Source organism: Lissotriton helveticus, chromosome 3_1 (genome assembly GCF_964261635.1).
Source record: "Lissotriton helveticus chromosome 3_1, aLisHel1.1, whole genome shotgun sequence".
In the NCBI taxonomy this organism is placed as follows: domain Eukaryota; kingdom Metazoa; phylum Chordata; class Amphibia; order Caudata; family Salamandridae; genus Lissotriton; species Lissotriton helveticus.
This window is the reverse complement of record NC_136061.1, coordinates 874,667,968-874,678,331: the sequence shown is the minus strand read 5'-3', so window position 1 is coordinate 874,678,331 and position 10,364 is coordinate 874,667,968. Positions and strand designations below refer to the sequence as shown.

The 10,364-nt window shown below is 43.9% G+C and overlaps 1 long non-coding RNA gene and 3 other non-coding genes across 4 annotated transcripts; all 4 read left to right on the top strand.

Moving 5' to 3' along the window:
* Nucleotides 1–1,791: 1,791 nt before the first annotated feature.
* On the top strand, nucleotides 1,792–1,857 carry LOC144825809 (small nucleolar RNA SNORD58). The gene has a single exon (XR_013609586.1). It is a non-coding gene; the product is annotated as a small nucleolar RNA SNORD58 (small nucleolar RNA).
* A 78-nt stretch (nucleotides 1,858–1,935) lies between these two features.
* LOC144824770 (uncharacterized) lies at nucleotides 1,936–3,306 on the top strand. The gene is made up of 3 exons (XR_013609107.1): nucleotides 1,936–1,991; nucleotides 2,208–2,248; nucleotides 3,177–3,306. It is a non-coding gene; the product is annotated as an uncharacterized LOC144824770 (long non-coding RNA).
* On the top strand, nucleotides 3,030–3,095 carry LOC144825811 (small nucleolar RNA SNORD58). The gene has a single exon (XR_013609588.1). It is a non-coding gene; the product is annotated as a small nucleolar RNA SNORD58 (small nucleolar RNA).
* Nucleotides 3,307–7,390: 4,084 nt separating the features above from the next.
* On the top strand, nucleotides 7,391–7,455 carry LOC144825808 (small nucleolar RNA SNORD58). The gene has a single exon (XR_013609585.1). It is a non-coding gene; the product is annotated as a small nucleolar RNA SNORD58 (small nucleolar RNA).
* Nucleotides 7,456–10,364: the final 2,909 nt, after the last annotated feature.

Below are 10,364 nucleotides of genomic sequence, written 5' to 3'. Positions count from 1 at the left end.
GCGAAGCCCCTCCCAGATCGAAATCTGTTGTTTTCAATAGTGAGGTTAGGACAGCCTCTGTTTCCAATTGGCTAGCTCCATAAATGGAGGCTAGCCATTGGGAGGCAGAGGCTGTCAATCGCGCTTTCTCTCGAAAACGCGATTCGGGGGCGTTTCTGGTGCTTTTTTTAAGCCCCGCCCCTTTGTCCCGGGCCGCGCTGCGATTGGCTGCCGGCCCGGGACACCCCCGTGACGTCATTCCCAGGCCGCGCTGTGATTGGCTGCCGGCCCGGGACACCCCCGTGACGTCAGCCAATCACAGCGCGGCCCGGGACCTGACTTGTTAACTACGTTTTGGACACTTTATTAGCATTTACAATTGAACAATAATACTACTACATTTTTATGTTTTGCAATATAAACTTATTATTTTGGCACTACTAACGTAAATTGCATCCGAGGTAACAATAACGAATTCATATTCAATGTACGTATTTGATTTAGATGGATTGTTTTTAAAACTTCGATTGCTTTTCAGCCGGGTATTTTACTTAGGGTGTAAATATATTTTTGTTTACGGCTGATCGAGATCTCGCGATATTTTGAAGTCGTCATGCCGCTCCCGGCGTGCTCCGCTTTCTCTTCCTGCGCGGCCTGAGGTGAGTGAGACATGGTATCCAGAGCGGAGAGAAGGAGACTAACTTCAATCCGGGGGGAATATTCGCCATCCTGTTTTGAAACTCTTCGGTTTAGTGCTTGGAGAACAGGATCATTCTCACAGACAGAACCCTCCATGTTACTAGCCCTGTTGTGTTTTGGTTTTCCGGGAGTTTGAAGTATAACAGGGCTACGGTGCGGCTCTACTGTGTCATGAGGCACTGGGTACAATTAGAGCAGCAGCGTGTATCCCTCCCGGTATGTATACGGTATACACCCGTTACAACGCATCTTTTACTCCGCACTACCATTACAACGCGACTTTTACTCCGCATACCATTACAACGCATTGCGCTGGGGGGCGCTCTAGGATAGGGAATAAGTATAATTTACTATCCAACACCTTCCCTAGGGTCCACGGGGACTGGAGTTAGAATAGTAAATTATACTTACCACTATCCAGCACCCCAAAGCGCTATGCGTTGTAATGGTATGCGTTGTAAAAGTCGCGTTGTAACGGTATGCGGAGTAAAAGTATGCGGAGTAACATGGTACATCCATGTATACTGTCCGTTTTACGCCGCCTGATCATTTTAATGGATCACCTGGACACTGGTAGCAAATGCCTTTCTGTTCCTTCTCTGCGAGATGACTCGAGGATTGCACCACCCTTTGTACACTCAAGTAAATTGTAATAGTGTTGTTGTCACTGATTTGTATGTTAGACTACGTAATTATGTCTAAGAAAGGCACGGTAACGCTTGGAATACACTTCGTGCATACGTGTCTGCATTGCTAAACGTTTGTACCGACTAGAAGTTTGGCAGCGCTAACTAATGATACCGTCTTAGCCAGTGTACTTTTCTTTTGTAATTGCATTGGGATATCTAACAGGAAAGGTCAGTTACGTGATTATCAAACCCATCGTTGTATGACCACCTCTTTAAAAAGAATGTAACCACTTCTCTTTGAGTTTTTTTGTTTGATAGAAAGATAGTAACATACACTTTATCCGGAAATGCTTTATCGTATTCGTCGCGCCGGTTTTGAGAAAGATGTATAAGGCTACTAACGATGCGGCACTCTTTCCTGGCGTCATTTCACATGCGCCTTACTGTGTGTATTCAATGATGCGAAAATGGGCTGGGCATGTTGCTGCGATGATGATGATCTTAGGACACCTTTGAATTGATTATGAAACTAATTTGATTTCTGAGCAGACAACATTTTGAGTTGTAAACCTACATAAAAGGACGCATTGTTGCATCGCGTTTTTTTCATGCATTTTCTTTGCTTCCACAGTTAATCTCTGAAAATGGTGCGCTATTCGCTCGACCCAGAAAACCCGACTAAATGTAAGTGAGATTCGCGTTTGTCTCGTATTTGAAATTCAGTCATTTGTCGATGATTGAACAATTATATTCATTGTAGGTGCTTGACATGTTTTAAGTCAGCTGGTCTAATTATACTTTACTTCTCAGGTCAATACAATGAAGACGATTAAGTGCTTTGAGCGAAGACGAATCTTAATGTGCCTTACATAGGATTAATATTATATTTTTGTTTTGCAGCATGCAAGGCACGGGGTTCCAACCTGCGGGTCCATTTCAAGGTACGCGTCCTTTAGACCACCAACCCTGCATGATTCACCTGATGCTTTAACGATACATTGAACACCAGGGGCTGTGTAAATCCTATCGCCCGATGTTTGGGACAGTTTTTAGTTCAGTAGACCCTTAGATTCAATTCCAAGTTCCCCCCCAATCCTCTGCATCGCAAACCTGTTGGCTGCCAGTTAATAATGCCACTTTATGGATCTGTGTAAGAGGTTGTTGTGCAACTAAGGCACAATGTGCATCTATATGGAGTGGTGTTAAGTCTTTCATATGAAAAGCCTTCATTATTCAGACCAGCGCCCTTTTGGAAGTGCTTTGAGCGTAGCTTGTTTGACGGGGAAGCCAGTCGAAAAACGCATATGAACTGTAAATTGCAACAGTTTAATGCTACCTATAATGGCCTTATTATCTAATGATACATTCAAAGGAAGACTGGTGAAAATTGGCAGGCTAATAACATTTTACTAAGCTATTGCACAATTGAAAATTACGATTTCTCGGAGGCATTGTTTTTTAGTAGCTTTTATTTTTTACTCCTGCCATTTTTTTTACAATGGGCCACCTATGTAAAGTTTGTGTAAAACTGAGCATTGCATGAAGTTGGTGTCCAGTTCATTCTCTTTAGAGTGATTCCATTCGGTGTCATTCAATTCAAAAGTTCTTTATTTCGGTAAAAGATTTACCATAAAAGACATAAAAACATACATTTTAAAAAAGTGGTTGGTCGGTGTCATTCAATTTGTGTTCTTAATAGTTCACATAATGGAGTTTGTGTAGCTGTGATGATGACTTGCTTAGGACACCTTTGAGTTTTTCATGAAAATGCTTTGCATTCTGAGCAGCTACTAATTATGCCTTGTGTACAATACTCGTCCTAATTCTTTATTTCTAGAGTAAACATGCCCCTTTACATTTTTTTTCTAGAACACCCGTGAGACTGCTCAAGCCATCAAGGGTATGCATATCCGTAAAGCCACCAAATACCTGAAGGATGTCACTCTTCAGAAGCAATGTGTTCCTTTCCGTCGTTACAATGGTGGAGTTGGAAGATGTGCTCAGGTTAGATGGATAATAATTAAGTGTTTAATAGTACATGCCATTACTTGTGAATGTTGGCAGCGTTCTAAAACAGTACTCCAAGTTAATCTTTTATAAAAAATAATTTGAGTCTTTGGACACACAACCTAGAATAAATGATCCTTCAGTTCATGCAGATTTTTATGCACTTCACATCCATTGCCTGTTTCATCCTATGGACTTTTTCAGGTTTCATCTTAGCTTTATCTGAGACCCAGTAGACTACTTCTAACAAGCAACAGTTCCCTTCTATTGCTGCTTGTACATGTGACTAATCGGGCGATATAGAGGTATGCCTTGCAATCCAAAAGTAATGTGGAATATGGTTACATCCAGGTCTTTAGAGACTGCTCAGCATGTTTTCTCCGTGACCATAAAAAAAACTGGCCCCTGTATCCCTTGCCCAACCTCTGGGCTTTCACACCTTGCTATGTAGGTATTCTCTCACCTAAAATGTATACTAACTGGCCACTATATTCGTCCAATATTATGGATTTACACAGGTGTGCAAAGAAATTATCCGCTAGTCCCCTCCCGAAAGTCAAGAGTTCGTCATCTGCCATCCCACGTTTGCCAAAGAATCCTCTAGTGGCGAACAAGCCGTTATTCGGGGCTAAAGGTCAGTCATTAGAAGGAAACCAAGGGATAGTAGTCCAAAAAAAAATGCTCTAGTCTTTGGAGGAGGGGTGGTTAAAAAGAGAAAAAATGGGACAATAACAGCCATATTATGGTGCTGATTATCCACTATTGGTCGGGTCATTTTCTCCGTGGCCCAGATGGCCATAGAAGCAGTAGACTAGCAGTAATACATGCCAGGCTTCTGGGTGAAATGATCTGGGGTGGTTCCTGGTGTGACCCGTCTCTGCTCTTGCGTTTACCAGAACGCGTCTGCGCTCCATTAATATGCAATAAAAAGGGTCATACCTCTGTATAATGCATTACTATTAAGTTGCTTTTCTTTCTGCTGCTGGTGTAATAGCTTTTTTTTGGCTAAGTGAAAATTAGCTTGAACAGATCCTCTGTACACGTTTAGAATTTGAGCATGAAATACTATTGTATATCACAATACAGCATGTCTTGTATTTTTTATGGTCATTCTGGTTCGTCTGTGCGAAGTTTCTGTACTTCACTCTGTTCGTTTCTTAGCCAACACATGTTTCGTCGCTGTTACATGGGATTACCCTGCGACTTCTTCAGGGCTTATGTCTGTCCTGAGTTCTCTTATTTTCTGTGATAGTTCCAACCCGAAAAGGGTGTCTTTTAAGTGGAGTGGCAATCATGGAGAAGTGGTCGCCATGGTTAAACTTTTTCTTTGCCTATATTTTTAGTAAAGCGGATAAAGTTGTAAATTACCAACCAGCTGCCAAATGGGGCAAAGTTGTGGAGGTTGGATATCATAGCGAACGGCGCACACCCCAGAGCTGTGATATCCAATCTCCACAACTTTGCCTGATTTGGCAGCTGGCTGTATTGGAGCGGTTTACTGCGTGCCCTGCCCAAGGAGCCTGTCCTCCGGTTAGGTGAGATGTGCTGCTCTGCTTACCTGCTGGGGTCTGGGCAAGACCGCTGGCATCACTCAAGGGTGTCCCTTCTGCACAGGCAGATGGACTGCAGATTTGTAGTTGGCGGCTCCAGGACTGAGCGGATACACCTAAAGATGTTCTTCCTAAGCCCAGCCAGGAGTGTGGAGGAGCAAGTGTGTGCCACTGAGGCAAAGGGGTGGGCACTGAACGTCACCCTCAGGCTTTTTTTTAACACACGCACTTACTACATGTGGCCAGGTGTCTACTTTGTCCGGGCAAGGGGCATCTTTACCTCTGTTACCCAGTGACCATGGGTCAGGTGCCACAACCCCTTTGGTTCAGTTGTAGTCAATGGGATTTATTTTGGGTTTTGTAGTTACCAGACCCTAATTTGAGTGTGTTTTAGTTGGTCACCACTGTAATGAGGAGGTCCCTTGACCCCTAATTTTAATACCCTCCACACTCACCCTTTCTATGTAAAGCGCTCTGATATCTGCAAAGATCTTGTTCGCGCTATATAAAACTTTCAAAATAAACTCAAGAGAAACTTGTACTCTGCCCGAACAGCTTCCCGTGCCCATTGAAACAGCAGTGGAGCTTCCGAAGTTCCCCTTCATGTGCAGTTGGAGGATGGGGCTACGCTGCTGTCGGCAAGGCCCACTTTCTAGATGCAGCATAAAACTAGTATGGTCGGGCTTACAACACTGCATGTCGCTCACTTATTCATTCATCAACAGTATTGCACGCAAACTAGCCAGTCAAGAGCTGTTCTGCTATAGGCTGGGCTCCATGGCTTTGCTGGTTGTTGGAGTCCTCTTCCTGTAGCGGGCCTCATGATCTGGAGGTTGAGATTGGTCTCCCTTGCAGTCTGACATATTATTGCTTCAACTATTGTGTCTGATGGGTGCAGTAATTGTAGACTTAACAGTGTTATAATGCTTCCAGTAGTGCTCCAGGCTGCTAGTCTGTGTTACGAGTGTTGTATCTACCAGATATCTCCTACCAGTAGCTCCCAGTCTTGAGTTCATTTTTAACTAAAGAAGTGTTTTTCCTTTTTAAGTTAAGAAAAGACTGTTGGTTTTACGTTGTCAGGCTACAGATAGCAGAGACTGATAATAAGCAGTTCTCCAATTTAAATAGATGACCGCAGGAAAGCAGTCATCATGTCTACAGGCCACTGGGAGTAGAATTACTGTAAAGACACTTAAAATGAGTTTTATGTATCTGATCAATTTCATTTTCTTCAATCTCAGCGTGTGACAAATCCAAACAGCAGGCCTCTTGCTCCCAGTGGCTGGTAGAACTTCTGCCATATTTAGAACTTTTTTATGGGAGCAATTTGAAGTGCAGAAAAGTTATTAGGAACATTCTTGCAGAATATTTTTCAGCTCTTAACATTTTCTTAATTAAAAAAAATGGTTCATGCAACAGTGCTGCATATGGCGGAAGGTAGGTTCTTTGCCACAACTACATACAACACATACACTCAGTCACCCATACATCCCATTCATACACATGTTCATACATCGCCACAGAACATGCACTCATTGACGCACACGCAGCTCTATCATACTATAGTCACAATATTTTGTTCAAACCATAGTATCCGGGGCAATTGACTTTAGTTTTAAAGTCAATGAGGAGGGGGAGTTTAGTAACAATGCACAAGTTACTTGGCCATCAGTAGCTCATGATTTTCACTGATCAGAAGTTGCTCTAATTGCAGAAAAGGTTGGAACCCCCCCCCCCCCCCGATTAGCTGTTTTGCTAATCAACCAAAGAGCTTTAATAGTTCTCCTTTGTTTTGCTGAGGCCATGTCTGGAGATATGCTGTCTACTGACCTCGCATTGAGATACTTGTGGTTACTGGGATTAGTGGACACCAGTGAACCGTCTCTGCATCCTCCTCAGAGACCCCTTAGTGCTCAGATACTCGCTGTGTACTGGAGAACCATGGCCTCAGATTAACCGCTCCGTTCGTGTTTCTGCTTTTAAAAAGTACTTTAATCCACACAGTTAAATACTTAACCTAAAATTAAGAATGAGCGAAATGAAAAGCAGTCAACATGAACTCATTGACTAGTCTCTGTGTCTCAAACTGTGCAAGACCCCTTCCTAGAGTGTTTTTAACACTGAGATCTAATGTCTCGATTAGTAATATCATTAAGACACGGTGGACCTTGGTACCATGCTGTTAAGCCATATTTTCCGTGCTCAATGGGTTGCTCATTTGAAGCTGATCTATAGTTGGACTGGACCTCTTTTGCAACAGGTTGGATTAGGGAGACATCATTTTTAACTAAAAGAAGTAATAGGTCCGCTGTCAGTCCAGCTGGTAAAGCTCCCATTCCTGATGGGTTGCCAAATGACATTTTGAAATGCAGCCTAGATCTGTGGGTGCCACTGCTGGCCTGTTTTTAAAACATTCTGATTTGCCATTGCATGTCTAAAAACCTAACTTATTGTATTTAGTAAGAGGGATTAGAGATTTTGTTTTTTTCCCCACTTAATGTATTGTGAAGAGCATTTGGATTTTGGTTGCTATGATGATTACTTAGGACACCTTTGCATTAAAGATGAAAACAATTTATATTCTGAGCAACCGTTGCTGATTACAGGTGTTGGATGCTTTCTCCTCACATGACCTTCCCTTCCTCCTAACCTCAGTATTTTTTATTTTGCAGGCCAAGCAGTGGTCTTGGACCCAGGGGCGATGGCCTAAAAAGAGTGCCGACTTCTTGCTTCACATGCTGAAAAACGCGGAAAGTAACGCTGAACTCAAGGTTTGTATACAAGCTTGTTTTCATTCTTCAGGAGCTAGCAAATGACTCCTTTAGACGTTTTTCCCTTCATTTTTTAAGGTTTCGCCTTGCGTCCACTGCGCAGCAGCGTTCGCGCAGACAAAATCTTTTGAGAAGCAGTACGGGGGCTTTGTCCTGCCTGCTCTTCCATTGGCTAGCTCCATAAATGGAGGCTAGCCATTGGAAGAGAGATCTGTCCATCATTGCCAGAGCAGATTCGTGGGCGTTCCGGCGATGTTTTCGCTCTCCGCCCCTTTGTGACGTCATTCCGGCGGTGGGCGTTTTTTTTTTTTTTTGGGCCAAGGTTTGCTTTGTTTCATTCCTCCGAAGATGGCGCCGGGGCCCGTCAACTTCTCGCATCTACTGGTACGTTTGTGTGTGTATTGAGAGATAAGGTAGCCATATATACCCGAAGCCCACCTCCCCACCCCCTGCTAGTGTACACGCAATAAACAAGCACACGTTTTGAAGTTCAAATCCCCATGTGATGAATCCGTAGAGGTTACAAGCATAGATGCAGATTGTCAGAAGCGTGTCAATTATTGCTGAACGCCGTTGAGCTATGTCTTTCACTGACAGAATTTTGAGCATTTGCCGGTCCTTTCGAAGCCAAACAGTGGTGCTCATCAGAGTAAACGTGCGAGATTCAAAACCTGGGCAGGGGTCTTCAGTGGCGGGGTCCCTGGACATTATGCACCCTTTTCACAGCTGCATGTAGGCAGTTGCTTTTTTAGGAAGCCTGTGCCCTACTCTTCGTGCCCTTCATCCTTATGTTAACATGAGGCCCCAGGGCCGCTTCGGAGAAGTCATCGGGCGAGTTATTTTTCGGCCTTCAGCACCGGGCACAGCTGGGCTAAGAATAGTGTCCCTGGGCTTGACTAATATGGGGAAGGACAGTGCCCTGACCGGAGTGCCCGCCTGCACTTCAGGCACAGTATTTAAAGTGGCAGGCCTGGTTTGGGGCGAGCTTCGCAGGCCCAAACATGGCCAACAAGGAATCGGCACAGAGCACGTCGGGCCCTTGGGCCAGCCTTGCTGCCTCCAGCAGGAATCGGCGTGGGTCCACATACTTGGGTCCTGCACTACTGCTAATGCCAGATGTCACTTTCTTAGAACTCTTAAACTGTACTTAAGTAACTGAGCTGCGACGGCATACATCGGTCAAGACGGCATTGTATTTGTTGGTAGTCATTGCTGGGAGTGCAACTCGTGTACCTTCAGACTTGAGCCAGGCTTGTCACACAGGAAGGCCGACAGATGGGCCTGCAGCTGAGGCCCCTGTATCTCTGGCACAGGGCTTACATGGGACACCCCCATGTGGCTGAGACGCCTCTCTGATCCCAGCCCTAGTGCCCTACAGAAGAGGTTTGGGCTTCTCAGGAGAGCCTTGGAATTTCACAACTGTTTTTTAAGTTAACTGTGTCTTTAAGATCTCTTCCTGTCTACAGTGCCTCAGTAGTTAAAATCTACTAACGGTTCTCTTCTGCAAAACTGCTCAGCAGTTTACAAAAGCAGTAAGAGGGGGTTCAGAGTGCACAATCTGAGATGTTTTATGATCAAGAAAAATATATATTTTGAAAAAGGTTTAGTCTAAGCAAAACGTTGATCCTAAGCCACGAACTTTGGAACCCCTTGTGTGTCCGCTTTGTCGGTCTTCCCTTTAAGGTACAAAACAGTATTTTCTTGGAGGTCGAACTGGCAGTTTCAGTACAACAATGTATTCTGTAGTTCGTTGCTGGTGAATTCACCTTAGTGAAGTCGTTGAAGGATCTGATTTGTTCTGTATTTAGAAGTCTACATTGATAGCACAGCATTCGCTGGACCTCATGCTAAACTAAAGAGCTTCTAGAGTACTGCTGAGAAGAGGGGATGTGTGGGGGGAGGGGCTCTGTGTGGGGGGGGGCTCTGTGTGGAGGGGGGCTCTGTGTGGGGGTGCTCTCTGTGGGGGTGTGTGTGGCATTTGCGAGAGATTAAGCTATTGGCATTGTAAATGACAATGCCATTTATTTATCTGTTCTTAAAACCAACACATAAATAAAAATGTCATTTACAATGCCAATAGCTAACTTTTGCAAGGGCGAAACGGTTGCATTGTAAATGCTTGTTTCTTATTCTCAACATTTCACCCCCTATTTCTCATGATGTACATATATATAAATAATAGTTCAGACATATGTCACCCCATGACACTACCAAATGTAATTCTTTGACACATAAATGCACATTTGTGATATTTTTAGGATTTGTCATAATATTAAAATTTTTCTTACTGACACTCATTACCACATGTAGTACTTGCATCACAACATGATTGTGGGCACAATGAAGTATTTAGAGATGATATTTTGGAACACATGCATTGCATTGTTGACATTGTGCAGCATACATTGTAATGGTCATCACTAATGACTACCACAACCATGGTGTACGCTGTTTGCATTTGACTGGCTCAGGTCCACACTGTGTACCAAGGTTTATTCCTCTTGGACACTGCAACTATACAATGTCAGCAACCTCCTCACATTCAACCCTGTATGCCACCTCACCTGCCAGGACGTAACTCTGCTACAGACATCACCATCACTGTCACTGACAACTTCTGTGTCACCTGCATGTGGCAGCACGACAATCATGGAAGAGGCATTGTTAACCCATGCACTGGTACACTCAGAATGAGCAGGCACTCTAATGTGCCATGGTTGACCATGTAC